Genomic DNA, 14,512 nt, shown 5'->3' with positions numbered 1-14,512 from the left:
CCTTTCATGTGTTTATACCTGCTACTGTATTTTTCACTTCATGCATCTGATGAAATGGGTTCTAGCCCACAAAAGCTTATGCCCAAATAAATTTGTTAGTCTCTAAGGCCAGGTCTACACTACCCCCCTAATTCGAACTAAGGTACGCAACTTCAGCTACGTGAATAACGTAGCTGAAGTTCGAAGTACCTTAGTTCGAACTTACCTTGGTCCACACTCGGCAGGCAGGCTCCCCCGTCGACTCCGCGGTACTCCTCTCGCCGAGCTGGAGTACCGCAGTCGACAGCGAGCACTTCCGGGTTCGACTTATCGCGTCCAGACTAGACGCGATAAGTCGAACCCAGAAGTTCGATTGCCAGCCGCCGAACTAGCGGGTAAGTGTAGCCAAGGCCTAAGGTGCCACAAGGACTCCTCGTTTTTTTTTTGTTTTTTTTGCTGATACAGACTAACACGGCTGCCACTCTGAAACTTAATACGTTTTGTTTTCTTTTTATTTGCCTTCAGATTTTTGAGTGTTTAGGCCACATTGGGATCACATTTTTAAGCACTCTCTGATCATGAAGACTAGGGATTTAATTTTTTTTGTAAATGAAAGCTGAGATGCTCAGGTATTCACACATGTCCAACACTTGGGACTTTAAGGAAAACAAAATTATTGCAAGGCTCATGATAAAATGGCAAGAGTTGACAACATTGTGGCTAAACCAGTTTAAGTGCATCTATATTTAGGGTTTAAGCAGACTAAATTTAAAACTGGGGTGAGTTCAGAATCAGACCAAAAGTTGCTAAGTTTAATTGAAGATAAGAGGTACCATCAAAGACATCCTTAAAAATCCCACGCATAAAAAAATATGGAAATCACGAGAAATGATTTATATATATTTTGTCACCAACCTAATACTCACTCAGTTCACATACACAGACCATTAAACAGAAAAACTTTAAATGATCAGCACCCAAACCACCTTAAATCTGCCTTTGGATTCGCTTTAGCATTTTGTGACCCAATCTAAACTCCATTGAAATAAATGGTAGTGTTTCCTTTGATTTTAATGGGAGTTTGGGCTGGTCCCTTATTTATCTTTATAACATAAATGTGGATGATGGTGTATGTATGTATGTCTACTATTTATTCTGTGCTAGCAAATTTGATAGTTTGTTATGACATGAATATTTTCTGGTTTAGTTTAATGGTCACAATGTTATGATCCGGCTTAACGGTTATACTTACTCTATGTTTCTACAGTAGCTTTGTCTCTAATTATGTTTTCCAGTTGGGGGAATTATTTAGCTCAGCAGGAAAAGATTGCTATTTAGATGTGCCTATATATGTCTATGTTGGATGTTATGGAGAAATATAACAAAGAGAGAGAAACAGACAGACATTCCAGGTACTCTTGAATTGTTAAAATATATTGATTTTTATGGATTGCACAGAGCTTTATGGAAGTCCAGATTTTTCTACAACCTTTGCATGAATATTTTATTCTGCATAGGTTCTTAAATCATCCTCCTCATCCAAGTATCTGAGGTATTAAAGTTTGTATGTGCAATTTTTAGTATGTGACAAATGGATAAAATTCTGTGTAGAGGCAAAGGTGGTCATCTGCTTTGTTTTTTCAGTGTCGGGTTCAATGAGTAGAGCTGTGGGTAAAATAGATCTTTCAGTTTAAAAAAAATTAGTGTAGGGGTAGAGTGAAAATGAAAAATTTTGAAATTTTTGGTAAATCAAAGCATCATTTTTTGGAGGGCGTACAAAATGTTTTATTTTGACAAAATCAAAATATTTCATTTCAATTTTGACTATTTTTAAATATTTTCAATTAAAAAAATAAAATTAAAGGAAATTTTGAAACCAAAAGTAATTTCAGGCTGAACCATTGAAATGTTACATTTTAATTTTTCAGATTTTGGCTGAAGAGACAAATTCGTTTCAGTGTCGCAGAATTTGCTAAAAAAAGTTTCGGCCAAAAAATATCACCTAGCTCTGTCAACAAGGCCACAACTGATTAAATCACGGGGGAGCTCATAATGTAAATGGAAAGCATGATACATAAGAACATAAGAATGGGCCTACTGGGTCAGACCAAAGGTCCATCTAGCCCAGTATCCTGTCTTCCGACAGTGGCCAATGCCAGGTGCCCCGGAGGGAATGAACAGAACAGGTAATCATCAAGTGATCCATCCCGTCACTCATTCCCAGCTTCTGGAAAACAGAGGCTAGGGACATCATTCCTGTCCATCCTGGCTAATAGCCACTGATGGACCTAGCCTCCATGAATTTATCTAGTTCTTTTTTGAACTCTATTATGGTCTTGGCCTTCACAACATCCTCTGGCAAGGAGTTACACAGGTTGACAGTGTGTTGTGCGAAGAAATACTTTTATTTGTTTTAAACCTGCTGCCTATTCATTTCATTTGGTGACCCCTAGTTCTTGTGTTATGAGAAGTAGTAAACAACATTTCCTTATCTACTTTCTCTACACCAGTCATGATTTTATAGACCTCAATCATATCTCCCCTTAGCTGTCTCTTTTCCAAGCTGAAAAGTCCCAGTTTTATTAATCTCTCCTTATATGGAAGCCGTTCCATACCCCTAATAATTTTTGTTGCCCTTTTCTGAACCTTTTCCAATTCCAATATATCTTTTTTGAGATGGGGCGACCGCATCTGCACACAGTAGTCAAGATGTGGGTGTACCATGGATTTATATAGAGGCAACATGATATTTTCTGTCCTATTATCTATCCCTTTCTTAATTATTCCCAGCATTCTATTTGCTTTTTTGACTGCTGCTGCACATTGAGTGGATGTTTTCAGAGAACTATCCTCAATCACTCCAAGATCTCTTTCTTGAATGGTAACAGCTAATTTAGACCCCATCATTTTATATTTATAGTTGGGATTATGCTTTCCAATGTGCATTACTTTGCATTTATCAACTTTAAATTGCATTTATCAACATGCATTTAACAACATGGTAATTTTGAGTATGTAGTTATTGTGTGTGTTTTGATGCAGGGACAAAATTAAAGTTGACTGCGGCTCATTGAGAACATTTCTATTTAATGTTCTCTGTGGGTGAACTGAATGTTAAGTGTCATGCCAAAGCCAGATATGTAACCTTAGCTTGTAGTCAACCTTTTGACTAAGTGAATTTTTAAAGGATATGTCAAATGATATCTAGATGGTAATATGTTTTAATGAACTTCTTGCATTGCAATTAGCAACCTCAAATGTATCTAGTTTCCTAGATTTTATTAAAGTGTTTTATTCCGTTGTATTTTGAATGTTACTAAAAGTTGTGTTAAATTGTAAGTGGGAAGGGCGTTCTTAAAAGATCCCTAGTTATTTCAAAAAGGCTAGTGAAAAATAGAGATTCTTACAGCATATCTCTGAGAAATGCTACATCCTTCTGGCAAAGTCAGTTGTAGTGACTTTGAAAATCATTATTTCTGTGTCTAACATTACGTGTTCCCTCATCCAATGAATAGGTATCTTTTTTTCTAGCAATCTAGTAACATTTCCCTATGGCAGATTTAGTTTTTGTGTGTCTCTATTGTCAGAAGATCTAATGACATAATTTTGGAACAGGTTTTCAGTAATAGATATAACCTTTTTGACACAGTGAATTAAGTGTAGCTCTTTTGATATGCTAAAATAATTTCCTCTGTAAAGGATCACTATAAGGTTTGGGGAAGGATAAAAGGTCTTTATTGCTGGAATTAACTGTACTACATTTAATATGCCAAGATGACTTCCTCTGCACTAAATCCTTTTAAAGTTTGGGAAAGGATAAGAGATCTTCATTGTTGGAATTAACTATTGCCACCTTTTCCTGATGTAACTCCCAGATAATGACATTTCTTTAGTTCTAAATTTGAATTGCGTTGGAATTTTAGATAATACTCATGTACCCATCTGATCCAAGAATCCCCAGCAATCCACACAATCACTTTTGGAACTTCTTCTATCATGGAAAAGGAGTAAGTACTAATGAAGATTTACCACAGAAAGCTATGCAGTACTTTGACCATCATTTACTCATAATGGTGGCTGTATTTTGAAATCCAAGGGGTCCCCCAAGGACCTGTCCTGGGACCAATGCTGTTTAACATATTCATAAATGATTTGGAAAAAGGGGTGAATGGTGAGGTGGCAATTACTCAAGACAGCTAAGTCCAAAACTGACTGCAAAGAGTTTCAGAGAGATCTCACAAAACTGGGTGTCTGTGCAACAAAATGGCAGGTGAAATTCAATGCTGATAAATGCAACGTAATGCACATTGGAAAACATAATTCAATCCATACATACAAAATGATGAGGTCTAAATTAGCTGTTACCACTCAAGAAAGAGAACTTGGAGTCATTGTGGATAGTTCTCTGAAAACATCCACTCAATGTGCAGCAACTGTCAAAAAAAGCTAACAGAATGTTAGGGACCATTAGGAAAGGGATAGATAATAAAACAGAAAATATAATGACATTATATAAATTGATGGTGTGCCCATATCATAGAATCATAGAACTGGAAGGGACCTCGAGAGGTCATCTAGTCCAGTCCCCTGCACTCAAGGCAGGACTAAGTATTATCTAGACCATCCCTGGCAGTTATTTGTCCGACCTGCTCTTAAAAATCCCCAATGATGGAGATTCCACAACCTCCCTGGGCCATTTATTCCAGTGCTTAACCACCCTGACAGTTGGGACGTTTTTCTTAATGTCCAGTCTAAACCACCTTTGCTGCAATTTAAGCCCCATTGCTTCTTGTCCTATCCTGAGAGGTTAAGAAGAACAATTTTTCTCCCTCCTCCTTGTAACAACCTTTTATGTACTTGGACACTGTTATTGTGTCCCCTTTCAGCCTTCTCTTCTCCAGACTAAACAAACCCAAATTTTTCAATCTTCCCTCATAGGTCATGCTTTCTAGACCGTTAATCATTTTTGTTGCTCTTCTCTGGACTTTCTCCAATTTGTCCACATCTTTCCTGAAATGTAGCGCCCAGAACAGGACACAATACTCCAGTTGAGGCCCAATCAGAGTGGAGTAGAGCAGAATAATTACTTCTCATGTCTTGCTTACAATACTCCTGCTAATACATCCCAGAATGATGTTTGCTTTATTGCAACAGCGTTACACTGTTGACTCATATTTAGCTTGTGATCCACTATGACCCCCAGATCCCTTCTGCAGTACTCCTTCCTAGGCAGTCATTTCCCATTTTGTATTTGTGCAACTGATTGTTCCTCCCTATGTGGAGTACTTTGCATTTGTCCACATTGAATTTCATCCTATTTACTTCAGATCATTTCTCCAGTTTGTCCAGATCATTTTGAATTTTAATCCTATTCTCCAAACCCCTCCGAGCTTGGTATCATCTGCAAACTTTATAAGTGTACTCTCTGTGCCATTAGCCAACCCATTGATGAGGATATTGAACAGAACCAGACCCAGAACCGATCCCTGCAGAACCCCACTCATTATGCCCTTCCAGCTTGACTGTGAACCACTGATAATTACTCTCTGGGAATGATTTTCCAACCAATTATGCACCCACCTTATAGTATCTCCATCTAGGTTGTATTTCCCTATTTTGTTTATGAGAAGGTCATGAGAGACAGTATCAAAAACCTTACTAAAGTCAAGATATACCACATCTACCGCTTTCCCCCATCTACAAGGCTTGTTACCCTGTCAAAGAAAACTATCAGGTTGGTTTGACACGATTTGTTCTTGACAAATCCATGATGACTGTTATTTATCACCTTATTATCTTCTAAGTGTTTGCAAATTGATTGCTTAATTATTTGCTCCATTATCTTTCTGGGTACAGAAGTTAAGCTGACTGGTCTGTAATTGCCTGGGTTGTCCTTATTTCCCTTTTAATAGATGGGCACTATATTTGCTCTTTTCCAGTCTTCTGGAATATCTCCCGTCTTCCATGACTTTTCAAAGATAATTGCTAATGGCTCATATATCTCCTCAGTCAGCTCCGTGAGTATTCTAAGATGGATTTCATTAAGCCCTGATGATTTGAAGACATCTAAGTCTAAATATTTTTTGACTTGTTCTTTCCCTATTTTAGACTCTGATCCTATCTCATTTTCACTGGCATTCGCTATGTTAGACGTCCAATCACCACCAATCTTCTGGGGAAAACTGAAACAAAGAAGTAATTAAGCACCTCTGCCATTTCCACATTTTCTGTTATTATCTTTCCCCCCCTCATTGAGTAACGGACCTACCCTGTCCTTGGTCTTCCTCTTACTTCTAATGTATTTGTAGAATGTTTTCTTGTTTCCTTTTATGTCCCTAGCTAGATTTGATCTCATTTTGTGCCTTGGCTTTTCTAATTTTATCCCTACATACTTGTGTTATTTGTTTATATTCACCCTTTGTAATTTGACTGAGTTTCCACTTTTTGAAGGACTATATTTTGAGTTTTATCTTGAACACTGTGTACAGTTCTGGTCACTCCATCTTAAAAAAGATATATTAGAATTGGAAAAAGTACAGAGAAGGGCAACAAAAATTATTAGAGAGATGGAACAGCTTCCATATGAGGAGAGATTAAAAAGACTAGGACTGCTCATCTTAGAAATGAGATGACTAAAGGGCGATTTGATAGAAGTCTGTAAAATCATGACTAGTGTGCAGTAAGTGAATAAGGAAGTGTTATTTACTGCTTCACATAACACAAAAACTAGGGGTCACCAGATGAAATTATTAGGCAGCAGGTTTAAAACAGAGGAAGTACTTCTTTACACAAAACACAATCAACCTGTAGAACTCCTTGCCAGAGGATGTAGTGAAGGCCAAAACAATAAGAGGGTTCAAAAAAGAACTAGATAAACTCATGGATGATAGGTCCATCGATGGCTATTAGTCAGGGATGCAACCTCATGCTCTGACTGCCAGAAGCTAGGACTAGAGGGCAGGGGATGGATCACTTGATAATGGCCCTGTTCTGTTTATTCCCTCTGAAGCATCTGGCACCGGCCACTGTCAAAAGACAGGACATTGGGCTAGATGGACCATTGGTCTGTCCCTTATGGCCGTTCTTATGTTCTTAATTACTTTTTGTATGCTCTAGACCTAGTTGTTCTAAGAAGCAATTAAGGTGTTGAGCAATTGCTTCTCTAAACGTTGTCCCACGTATGTCATAGTAAGATCTAATCCAAACCCAAATGTCAGTGCAAAAATCTTCCTTTCAGCTCCTCTTTGTGTCCTTGGAACAAACTCTGGCTTATGTATGAACACCCTTAGATAAACAAACACCTATGTCTGTTACAAAGGTGATATGAATTTGCCTGAGATGATCCTTAACCTAGCTCCATTATACATTCTGTTCCTGATAAGAGTAGAAATAATTTGCCATGGGGAGGAAGGCCTTAGAGCGGTGATAGGCAACCTGTGGCCTGTGGTCTGTTTCCAGGCACAGCCACCCGCAACTCCCAGTGGCCGTGGTTTGCCATTCCCATTGGCTTCAGCAGTGTTACTGAGCATGCTCAGTACATGTGAGCATGTTCATTAAAAGTTAAACAGCAAATCTGAGGGGCGAGGGGGGGACATGTGACTCCCATGCCCCCCTCCCCCATGATGCCTCTGCCAGTGCTTGTGCTACATAATTAGCAGAATTGGTCAAGTTTTTAAAAAAAGGCGCTTTAATTTTCCGAGGCTTCGGGCTTGTTCTAGTTGGTGGTTGCTTATTTGGGATTTTTTTGAAATAGATGACTTCAACACAAAGCTATAGTTTAAAAATGGATGTAGGAGTGGTTTTAGTGCTTGACTGGTGTCAACGTGACAGTGACATCATTTGAATTTTAGAATCCTCCTATCCCCACTCCCATTCAACTAAGAAAACACATCCAAATTCATGAACTTTCTGGCCCGCCCACTTGACATATCCTATGTTCCAATTTTTTCCCCCACACCAGGGTATGCTGCAACAGTTCAACAAGGGAATGTACCACATTAAGGCAACAGAGACCACGGAGGATGGAAAGAGCGAGGATGGCCTTTTTTTAATAATGTAAGTACACACACATGTATTATTTTAATATTTTTAATGTGTAAATTAATGTTGTACGCTATGTGACAGACCCAGACCAGTGGGGTACAGGAGTCTGGTAGAGGGCAAATATACTGGTCACTGGGGGTATGTCTACACTACGAGAGTAGTTCAATTTTACTTAAAGCGAATTTGTGGAACCGATATTACAAAGTCGAACGTGTGTATTCACACTAAGGACAGTAATTCGACTTTGTGAGTCCACACTAACGGGGCAAGCGTCGACATTGGAAGCGGTGCACTGTGGGCAGCTATCCCACAGTTCCCGCAGTCCACGCTGCCCACTGGAATTCTGAGTCGAGCCCCCAATGCCTGCTGGGGCAAAAAATGTGTCGAGGGTGGTTTTGGGTAACTGTCGTCATTCAACCCTCCCTCTGTGAAAGCGCTGTCGGGCAATCAGTTCGCGCACTTTTCTGGTGATTGATAGCGCAGACGCCACAGCACTGCGAGCATGGAGCCCGCTGCGATCATCGCTGCAGTTATGGCCGTTGTCAACACCTCGCACCTTATCATCCACCTTTTTCAGAGGCAGATGCTGAGAAATCAGGTGAGGAGGCAATGGCAGTGCAGTGAGGACATTAAGTCTGAGGGGCACAGACCTCTCACAAAGCACGGGACCCTGCGCCGTGAACATCATGGTGGCAATGGGTCATGTTGATGCTGTGGAACGGCGATTCTGGGCCCGGGAAACAAGCACGGACTGGTGGGACCACATAGTGCTGCAGATCTGGGATGAATCACAGTGGCTGCGAAACTTTCGGATGCGTAAGGGAACTTTCCTGGAACTTTGTGAGTTGCTGTCCCCTGCCCAGATGCGCAAGGGCACCCGGATGCGAGCAGCCCTGACTGTCCAGAAGCGAGTGGCCATAGCCCTCTGGAAGCTTGCAACGCCAGACAGCTACCGGTCAGTCGTGAATCACTTTGGAGTGGGAAAATCTACCGTGGGGTTGCTGTGATGCAAGTAGCCAACGCAATCGTTGAGCTACTGCTCTCAAAGGTAGTGAACCTGGGAAACGTGCAGGTGATCATAGATGGCTTCGCTGCGATGGGATTCCCAAACTGCGGTGGGGCTATAGATGGAACTCACATCCCTATCCTGGGACCTGACCACCAGGCCAGCCAGTACATTAACCGAAAGAGCTACTTTTCAATTGTGCTGCAAGCACTGGTGGACCATAGGGGACGTTTTACCAACATCAACGTTGGATGGCCGGGCAAGGTTCATGATGCTCGCGTTTTCAGGAACTCTGGTCTGTTTAGACGGCTGCAGGAAGGTATTTACTTCCCGGACCACAAAATAACTGTTGGGGATGTGGAGATGCCTATAGTGATCCTCGGGGACCCAGCCTACCCGCTAATGCCCTGGCTCATGAAGCCCTATACAGGCGCCCTAGACAGTGAAAAAGAACTCTTCAACTACCGGCTGGGCAAGTGCAGAATGGTGGTGGAGTGTGCTTTTGGACGTCTGATGGGGAGATGGAGAAGCTTACTGACTCACTCTGATCTCAGCAAAACCAATATCCCCATTGTTATTGCAGCTTGCAGTGTGCTCCACAATCTCTGTGAGAGCAAGGGGGAGATGTTTATGGCGGGGTGGGAGGTTGAGGCAAATCGCCTGGCTGCTGATTACGCCCAGCCAGACAGCCGGGCGATTAGAAGAGCCCAGCGGGATGCGCTGTGCATCTGGGAAGCTTTGAAAGCTAGGTTCCAGAATGAGCAGGGTAACCTGTGACTATTAAGTTTGTTTAAAGAGAAGCTGAACCTGCCCCCGTTTCTTTACCCAGTTAATGTTGACTATCCTCTCCAGTTACCAACCCTCTTCCCACACTTCCAACACACCTTTAAAAATAAAATAAATGAAACTTTGTTCATTAACACCGTTTTCTTTATTAAGGATTTTGTGGTAAAGTGTTGAAACTGGGACGCAGACTGTGGTGGGGAGCGGGTGTAGTGATGGAAAGGACGCTTCTAAACTCGAGGAATGACAGGCTCCTGCTCCTAGAGTGGTCTGCAGTAGTGGACTGGTTGTTTCAACAGAGCCTGCCACCCCTCCTTTTCGGGACTCTGTGTGTGGGGGCTATGTGACTTTGTGGCGGGGGAGGGCGGTTACAGATCCCCTGCTGCGTGGCTCTGTCATCCAGGCTAAGGACCGCTGCATAAGATCTGTAACTGCCCTCCCCCGCCACAAACTCACATAGCCCCCCCCCCCACAGAACATGAAAACCACCTCCCAGACTGACCAGGGTGCCTAGTGACTGCAATGTGTGTGTGACCTTCTGCTGAACCTGCCCCCGTGTCTGTACCCTGGTAAAGGTGACTGTCCTCTCCAATTACCAACCCCCTTTCCCCCCCTTCAAACACACTCTCCTCTAAAAGAACATGACGGAAACAGTAATTAACAAAAACGTATTTTTTATTAACAACTACACAGTTAGGGGATGAAACTGGGACGGGGGCTTGGGTGAGGTGCTTTTGGAGTGAAGGAAAGGACTTATCAAATCTTTGGGAATGAGAGCCTTCTGCTACTTGAACAGTCTGCAGGGGTGGAGTGACTGTTTTCACGACCCCTGCCGCCCCTCCTTCTTGGGACTTTGGGTGAGGGGGGGATGGGACTTTGTGGCGGGGGAGGGCGGTTAGAGATAGAATGCAGCGGGGCTCTGTCCTCTTGCCTCCGGTCCTGCAGAACATCTACAAGACACTGGAGCGTGTCCGTTTGCTCCCTCATTAGTCCAAGCAGCATTTGAATCGCCTGGTGGTCTTCCTGCCGCCACCTGTCCTCCCGTTCGCTGTGTGATCGCTGGTATTGCGACATGTTCTCCCACCACTGGGTCTGCTGTGCTGCCTCGGCTCGGGAGCAGCCCATAAGTTTTGAGAACATCTCGTCCTGTGTCCTTCTCTTTCGTCGCCTGATCTGCGCCAGCCTCTGGGAGGGGGATGCCGGGGTAGCTCGGGAGACACTTGCAGCTGTGGGATGGGAAAAAGGGAGTGAATTCCTCACAAAGATACAGTTTTGCGAACAATGAATATAGTCTTTCTCTGTGAACAAGACCATGCACAGTACCTATCACATGCGCACTCAGTACAAGGTCGAATTTTCAGCATTCCATTGAGTGCCTGGGGTCTTGCTGTACAGATCACACACAAGCGGGGCCAGACAACGGAATTCGGCTAGCAGGTAGACATGGTAAGCCGTAGACTTTTGGCTGCTTAAAGCTTAATTTATAGCAGTGCCCTCCTTTCACATTCCAAGCAATGCTCCTAGCGTTGGCCAGTTCCTGCTGCCGGCAGTCCAGCCAGCATGAACTCTGCCCCTATCCCAACCCCCTCGCGGCTGTCCTCGGGAAAGATCCCTGCATGCTGTCCCTGTCCCGCCTTCACCGCGTGGCTGTAAACCACCAGTTACAGTTATATAAAGGAACAGGCAATCAGTCCCAATACTAACATTCCCCTAATTCAAAGCAGATCACCATGAGTGATATCACTCTGATGAGGATTTCGGAGACAGAGAAAGACCACATGCTGCGTGAATGCCAGCAAACACCAGGGCCATATGCCACCATGTTTTGCAAGGCAATGATCCCGGAGTACTTGCTGCTAGCCTGGTGCGGAAAAGTTTCCTACCATGGAGGACGCAATAAGGCCGCTGTCCCCAGGAACCTGATGCAAAGGCTTTCACAATACCTCCAGGAGAGCTTCGTGGAGATGTCCCAGGAGGATTTCTGCTCTATCCCCGGACATATTGACAGAATTTTCCAGTAGCTGCACTGGCAAGGACTAAAAACTAAAGCGCCTAGGGCAATCATGAAAAACCCATTGTTAAGATACCATTCCTATTCTGTTCAAAATAAATGTTTAAAACACTTACCTACTGATGTTTCCCCTGTTTCACGGTCCGGGTTACTGCCTTGGGAGGGTTGGTAGGGGATCTCTGTGAGGGTGATGAAGAGATCCTGGCTGTCGGGGAAATGAGCGTTGAAAGCGCTGTCGACTGCCTTGTCCTCCTCATCTCTTTCCTCATCTTCCCCGTCCGCGAACATCTCCGAGGAAGCGGCCGTCGACAATACCACATCATCACAGTCCACGGACAGTGGGGGGGTAGTGGTGGCAGCCGCACCTAGAATGGAATGCAGTGCCTCGTAGAAACAGCATGTCTGGGGCTGGGATCCGGAGTGTCTGTTTGACCCTTTGGTCTTCTGGTACCCTTTTCTCAGCTCCTTGATTTTCACGCGGCACTGCGTTGCATCCCAGCTGTATCCTCTCTCCGTCATGGCTTTTGAGATCTTCTTGTAGATCTTCGCATTCCGTTTTTTCGATCACAGCTCTGAAAGCACGGACTCATCGCCCCACACAGTGATCAGATCCAAGACTTCCCGATCAGTCCATGCTGGGGCCCTCTTTCTATTCTGCGATTGCATGGTCACCTCTGCTGGAGAGCTCTGCATCGTTGCCAGTGCTGCTGAGTTCGCCACGATGTCCAAACAGGAAATGAGATTCAAACTGGCAAGACAGGAAAAGGAATTCAAATTTTCCCGGGGCTTTTCCTGTGTGGCTGGTGGCTGGTCAGAGCATCCGAGCTCGGACTGCTGTCCAGAGCATCAACAGAGTGGTGCACTGTGGGATAGCTCCCGGAGCTATTAGCATCGAATTCCATCCACACCTACCTTAATTCGACATGGCCATGTCGAATTTAGCGCTACTCCCCTCGTCGCGGAGGAGTACAGAAATCGATTTAAAGAGACCTCTATGCCGAAATAAATAGCTTCGTTGTGTGGACGGGTGCAGGGTTAATTCAAGTTAATGCTGCTAAATTCGACATAAGCTCCTAGTGTAGACCAGGCCTGGATGAGTAGTTTTCTGTTCCCTGAGTGACCAGAGCAGGGGCTGCACTAGAGTAATCAGGAACCGGCTAGAACCAGTTAAGGCAGGCAGGCTAATTAGGACACCTGGAGCCAATTAAGAAGAAGCTGCTAGAATCAATTAAGGCAGGCTAATCAGGGCACCTGGGTTTTAAAAGGAGCTCACTTCAGTTTGTGGTGTGAGTGTGAGGAGCTGGGAGCAAGAGGCGCAAGGAGCTGAGAGGGTGTGCTGCTGGAGGACTGAGGAGCACAAGCGTTATCAGACACCAGGAGGAAAGTCCTGTGGTGAGAATAAGGAAGGTGTTTGGAGGAGGCCATGGGGAAGTAGCCCAGGGAGTTGTAGCTGTCATACAGCTGTTACAGGAGGCACTATAGACAACTGCAGTCCACAGGGCCCTGGGCTGGAACCCGGAGTAGAGGGCGGGCCTGAGTTCCCCCCAAACCTCCCAATTGACCTGGACTGTGGGTTCTTCCAGAGGGGAAGGTCTCTGGTCTGTTCCCCAACCCACATGGTGAATCTCTGAGGCAAGAAAATCCACCAATAAGCGCAGGACCCACCAAGATAGAGGAGGATCTTTGTCACAGCAGCAAAACTAGAACTACTAAAAATATGGAATTTGTAGAAACACCCCCATCGCCCTCCCTCTGAAACAGGTTGGGCTTGTTTGGGCTTATTTTGAAGGGCATCAAGGGGGGGCATGGAGGGTCAAATGCCCCACAGGGGCCTGCTGGGCACAGGGAGGAAAAAGGGCTCTGTCCTTCTCTCCCTGCACCTCCTCTCCCTCCACTTCCTGCGTGTTTGGCTGCTCTCTCTGGCAGCTGGGTCAGGGGGAGTGGGACGGAGCTGCGTCTGCCTGAGAAAGCCTGGCTGGGAGGCAGTGGCACGACACTCCCTTTCTGGGCTCAGGGAGTCCGAGCATGCCGGGGGTGAGAGGGGCTCTGGCTTGCTCGGCCCATGTCTCCAGCAGCAGAGCATGGGCAGGAGGTGGCCCGCTGCCGCCCCTGCTGCTGGGGACAGGTGCTGAGTAAGCCAGAAACATGCTGTGGAGGAGAAGTCGGTTTCCATCCCTTTTAATTCTAGGCTGCCAGCCTGTTGTAAAGTGACCCAAGTGGATGTTGTGTACCTTCCTTTGTTAGGGTCCCACTGTATCTTAAGGCACAGTGCCTGCCATGGGGACTAGTGCCAAGTCCCACCACTCCAGGGGGACCTTTGTAAAGCAGGCACAATGCTTCTGAAAGCTCCATGGGGTGTAAATAGAGTATTGCCATTGCATTACATCAAAGAGAGGCAGGGCTCTGTCTGCCCCCTACCTGCCTTCAATTTCCACTTTGGATAGTGAGAAGTCCTTGTGCTCCTCCCTCCTGGCTTTACAGCTAGACATAATTTTGCCCTTGGTTTCTAAACACAGATGGAAGGTGCTAGAGTGCAAAGCATCATTATTTGCAGACAGTACATTTGACTAGGAACACCCAGGCTTTTGCAGGCCTCTATTTGTGTTCTATGCTTTCTCCCATTGGCACCAAAAATGGGGAGATAGCATTTTGGATTTTGTTCTGTTTCTTGGGTTTTGGACACTCAAGCC

The 14,512-nt window shown here is 44.5% G+C and overlaps 1 protein-coding gene and 1 long non-coding RNA gene across 12 annotated transcripts in view; one reads left to right on the top strand and one right to left on the bottom strand.

The window, feature by feature from the left end:
* The window catches only part of ASIP (agouti signaling protein), a 221,262-nt gene that overhangs the window by 31,187 nt on the left and 175,563 nt on the right, over window positions 1-14,512 (bottom strand). The window lies entirely within an intron of this gene.
* LOC112059492 (uncharacterized) overlaps window positions 1-14,512 on the top strand; it is a 93,549-nt gene that overhangs the window by 9,144 nt on the left and 69,893 nt on the right. For all 4 annotated transcript variants that reach the window (XR_002888807.3, XR_010592238.1, XR_010592237.1 and 1 more), the window contains exon 2: window positions 7,940-8,034. This is a non-coding gene — a long non-coding RNA (uncharacterized LOC112059492). The remainder of the gene's footprint in view (window positions 1-7,939; window positions 8,035-14,512) is intronic.

Source organism: Chrysemys picta, chromosome 13 (genome assembly GCF_011386835.1).
Source record: "Chrysemys picta bellii isolate R12L10 chromosome 13, ASM1138683v2, whole genome shotgun sequence".
Lineage (NCBI taxonomy): Eukaryota > Metazoa > Chordata > Testudines > Emydidae > Chrysemys > Chrysemys picta.
Note: the sequence above shows the minus strand (reverse complement) of the source record. Positions and strands in the feature narration are given on the sequence as shown.